We start from the raw sequence: 5,359 nt of genomic DNA on the forward strand, positions 1-5,359 counted from the left end.
GGGGGCCAGGAGGGAAAATCCAGCCCTGCCCAGCTTCATTTGCATACCCATAATTCATTCCGCTTACCCACAATTCCACCTGCTGACTGTTGTTTTCGTTGGATGTTGTCCAGGTTTTGATGTGTAAATGTGGTTGTAGACTACCCTCAGTACGGTGCGCTTCCCTTTCCGCTGTGTGCCAGCCTCTCGCACACAGGCCCCACTGCTCCTGCTCTGGAGCATCTCCTCAGGCAGCTTCTACCCAGCCAGCTGCTGAGGCACATCTTCAAGTCCTCTCCCAGCCTGTCCAGCAGCTGGGGTGCACTTCAGGCAGTTATTAGCTCGAAGCCCCCTCCAACTCTCCTTCTGGAGCTCGGTTCTCATTGAAACCAGCCAGGTGGAGGCCCTCAGCCAACTTCTTCTCCAGCTGGTCTCTCCATCAACCCTTTCCCCTTGTGAGGTCCAGCACCTCACCGCTCTCTTACCAGGGTCTCCCCTGCTATATAAGTGAAAAGTCAGCACACATGCTGGTCTCCTTCCCAATGCTCATCTCAATTGGCTGGGATTGAGAGGTGCCTTGCTCCACCTACTCTCCTAGGCTCCTAGTTCTGAGACCTTAAAGACACAGTAACAGGTTTTTCTCCTAATGCAGTTGCCACCTTGCCAGTTTTTGAACAGCCTGGCTGTTTTCACTACTGCCTTGATGGTTTCTGGTTGTGACAGAATGTACCCGTGTCCACACCCTACCTACACACAATTGAAATAATCTTTGTACTATGTATGCCTTGTGAGAAAGCATCTGAAAACTCATAATTCGCTGGTCATTTTAGTCCTCATAAACTGCATGTGGCAACATTATATGTGAAATTTTAAGGATCCCACTGTATGATGCTCATAATACTTGTTCCAAACTGAGGTTAGCAAACAGGCTGGTCTCAAACAGAGTGCTCTGCTTAATTTGAATTTAAGGAATAAACAGAGTCATCAAGCAGGAAGGGAAACAAAAGATGCTCCAACTGGTGAAGAAAAGCAGCCGGGAACATCCTTCACTGTAGACCAGCAGTTTCCAAACTTTTCGAGATGGTGACCCATTCTAACAATTCAGCAAGACTTTGTGACCCAAGACAATTCAAAACCAAGAGGATGGGAAGGTTCTCCCCTGGGAAATTGTTTTTAATGAATCTTGATTCACCCTCTCGCCCAGGCTTAAACCCCTCAAACTCTCCTCCCCACCCCCAGCCTTAAACCCCTCGCAGCCCCAAACTGCCCCCCCACCTACCTCACATGAACTCTGCTGCTGCCCCTCACTGCGCCTTCTCCGGGCTGCTGCCACCACTGTCTCCTTCTTGTAGCTCCCCCCAGCTCTCCTACTCCCTTCTCCAACCTGCAGCACAGGCAGTTCCCTGCCCTGCTGCACTGAAATGGGGCTCAATTTCATTGGTTTTATGGCCAGATCCCTCCTGCCAGCTGTTAAACCAATTAAACTGAGTCTCATTTCAGCACAGCAGGGCAGGAACTGGGAGCTGGAACAGTGAGTGGCAGCAGGAGCCACAGATGGCTCCTTAAAGAGCCACATATGGCTCAGAGCACCTAGCAAGAGACCCTGAGAAAATCTAATGGTGACCCATTTTGGGTCCGTACCCATAGGTTGGGAATCCTTGTTCTAGACCCTCTGTCTCCTGAGTATCAGCTGGAAATGTTTTTTAAGAGCATGACAGACACTCTAAAAAGAAGGGACAAATACCATAAGATATCCCCTCTCTCTATCTTCCTGCCCATTGCATTCCCACCACTAGAAATGACAAAAGAAGCAGCCATACAATTGCGGGAGGGTTCCAGAGTAGTTCCGAAGAAGTTTGGTCAGTATGCTCAGAGCACATGGTAAGAAATCTTTGCTTTGAATTTAACGTAATATATTATGCTCGGCACCAGTTTGTGTTTCTTTTACTTGTGCTCACTTTAAATTACTCTCGTTTCAGTTAATAACCTTGTTTTATTATTTCATCTAATCTAGTGTGTTTGAATGGAAGTGTCCAGCAAACTCTATTTGGGGTAAGGAAATATGATTATATGGTTTCTATTAAAGCAATAACAAATGTTAGATAAACTTGTCTTGTCCGTGAGAGGGCTGGGCAGTACTGGGCACGTAATTTGGGGGACATCTAAGCATAGGTATGGGGTTGTCCTGAAGTATAATCCATGCTGGTAAGAGCCAAGGTGTGGCTGGCTGGCTGACAGCAGCACACAGGGAGACACAGCTGGACAGGGCTTGCAGGCTGGCGGCTGTTTGTGAGCAGTGCAGGATGGAGGCTATCGCAGCAAAGTATTGTGATCCAGGCTGGAGGCTGAGGCAGGGGGAGCAGATCAGGGAGGGACACAGTTTCTCCTGTGTTTGGTATGTCACACTGGCCAAAAGACCAAATGCTCCAGTTTCCTGGCTGTTTGCACAGTGATATTAACTACTGCCAGCCCCTGGGTCCCACGTTGTGTGAGGTTATCATGCCAGGCCTCTCGGTCCTGGGGCCTGTGGGGCAGTGGGACCTAGAGGGCAGGGCTCTCCTGCCAGTGGAGAGGGTGATAGAACCCTGGGGCTCCTGAGGAGTGGTGGGGGGGTGCCTCCAGGATGGTGGCTCTTGGTAGGGGAAGAGTGTAAGGGGTCTATGGTCCAGAATGGTCAGGCTGATGGGGAGCAGCGCCTGAGGGGAAGGGGAGGGTCAGGATGGGGAAGGGGATCAGAATCATTGGCCAATTTTTCTGTCCCTCAGTAGTGGCAACCTAGCCTTCCAAATAGGACTTTATCAATGTCTCCTAAGTCCTTGTCTATATCAGACCACCCAACATTTTAAAGAGCCACCCTCCATTATGGGGGTGGCTCAACCTCTAGTCCCTACTACCCAAAGGAGGCCTGACTGCTCCCTCCCAAGATGATTTGCAGCCTCTGTGTGTGTGTGTGTGTGTTTTAAACTGGCGGACCCAAAATTCCCTTGGATTTGACCTGAATTTGAAAAGCAGTTTTTGACCCTGAAAAATGCATGTTGTAGATGGGGCAAAAAAGCGTAGTTATATCTGCACACACCTCATTGTAGTTCAGTCTGAATAGGAGTGATTCAGGCTCTGGTCACGCATCAGCTGAACATACTCAGCTGGTGGGCAGCCCTTCCACCTAAGGCCTACAAACATGAGGCATAATGTACGCTGTCACTCCAGCCCACAGGGGCATGCCCAAAGCCCAGCTAGGCAACTCAACATGCAGCTCTGTTGCAAAGTGATGATGTAAAAATGGCACATTTCTACTGGCAAAGTCTACGCCCTTTGTACCAGGATAGTCCATGTTTGCTGACTAATGCCCCTTTCTCTGGGTACCCACATCACACTAATTAAACCCAGGGTGAAGTTGCTCCTTAAATTTTGCAGAGACTCAGCACTGCGGAGAAGGGACAGAGGAGTGGCTTCTTAACCGTGCAAGGCTGAGATCATCCTCTGGCAGAGACAGTGTGGCCAACCCCCAAGTGTTCAGCAAATCATGAGGCACGGTCCAAAAATTATCACAAGATTTGCTTATAAAGCAGAAGATCTAAAAAAGTGTTGGCTTCTTTTTCTTTGCCTTCTACTTCTCAGCCTGTGGATTCCTGTCGGGTTTGTCCACGGCCAGGAGGGCCCAAGACTGGCTTTTATTTCTAAAGAAAGGCTCCCCCAAAATCCATTCTGTGGCCCCAATCTCTGTGTATTGGTCTGTGAGGGGCCACAGCCCAAAGCAAAGGGGACACAGGCCCAGGTCTGACCCAAAGTGACTCTGGAAGGAGCCCCAAGGCCTGGTGCAAGGTGAGGCCCCTGTGGCGTTGCAGGCTGTCAGGAGGCCTAGCTACAGACCTCCCTCACAAATACACTGAGGCCAGATCCTCCCCTAAAAAAAGATATATTGGCATTAGAAAAGATTCAGAAAAGGGCAACTAAAATGATCAAGGGTTTGGAATGAGCCCCATGTGAGGAGAGGCTGGAGAGACACGGACTTTTCAGTCTAGAAAAGAGGGGACTGAGGGGGCAATATGATAGAGGTATATAAAATCATGAATGGTGTGGAGAAAGTGAATACAGAAAAGTTATTTACTTGTTCCCATAATATAAGAAGTAGAGGACACCAAATGAAATTAATGGGTAGCAGGTTCAAAACTAATAAAAGGAAGTTTTTCTTCACACAGCGCACAGTCAACCTGTGGAACTCCTTACCAGAGGACGCTGTGAAGTCCAGGACTCTAAAGCTGCGTCTACACGTGCACGCTACTTCGAAGTAGCGGCACCAACTTCGAAATAGCGCCCGTCGCGTCTACACGCGTCGGGTGCTATTTCGAAGTTAACTTCGACATTAGGCGGCGAGACGTCGAAGTCGCTAACCTCATGAGGAGATAGGAATAGCGCCCTACTTCGACGTTCAACGTCGAAGTAGGGACCGTGTAGACGATCCGCGTCCCGCAACGTCGAAATTGCTGGGTCCTCCATGGCGGCCATCAGCTGGGGGGTTGAGAGATGCTCTCTCTCCAGCCCCTGCGGGGCTCTATGGTCACCGTGGGCAGCAGCCCTTAGCCCAGGGCTTCTGGCTGCTTCTGCGGCAGCTGGGGATCTATGCTGCAGGCACAGGGTCTGCAACCAGTTGTCAGCTCTGTGTATCTTGTGTTGTTTAGTGCAACTGTGTCTGGGAGGGGCCCTTTAAGGGAGCGGCTTGCTGTTGAGTCCGCCCTGTGACCCTGTCTGCAGCTGTGCCTGGCATCCCTATTTCGATGTGTGCTACTTTGACGTGTAGACGTTCCCTCGCTGCGCCTATTTCGATGTTGGGCTGAGCAACGTCGAAGTTGAACATCGACGTTGCTGGCCCTGGAGGACGTGTAGACGTTATTCATCGAAATAGACTATTTCGATGTCGCAACATCGAAATAAGCTATTTCAATGTTGGCTGCACGTGTAGACGTAGCCTAACAGAGTTTAAAAAAGAGCTCAATAAATATTTGGAGGTTAGGTCCATAGACGGCTATTAGCAAGGGGTAAGGTATGGTGCCTTTTGTTGCAGGCGGGAGATGGATGGCAGGAGACAAATCACTTGATCATTGTCTTCGGTTCACCTCCTCTGGGGCCCCTGGCAGGATACTGGGCTAGATGGACCTTTGGTCTGACCCAATATGGCCATTCTTATGTTCTTATGTTCTTATGGCAATAGCAATGGCACTGCCTCCAGATTTGTCCCACCTGGGGATCTGGCCCCACTGATTCCAGTGGAGAAGCACTAGTTTATACCATCTGGGCTCTGGCCTTGAATTTTACTGACCCCAAAGCCGCCTTTCATGAAAGCTTAAAGGAAGAGATTCGCCTTCCAGCCCCTCTAGTCAAA

The sequence above is a fragment of the Carettochelys insculpta genome, chromosome 6, assembly GCF_033958435.1.
Source record: "Carettochelys insculpta isolate YL-2023 chromosome 6, ASM3395843v1, whole genome shotgun sequence".
NCBI classification, from domain to species: Eukaryota; Metazoa; Chordata; order Testudines; family Carettochelyidae; genus Carettochelys; species Carettochelys insculpta.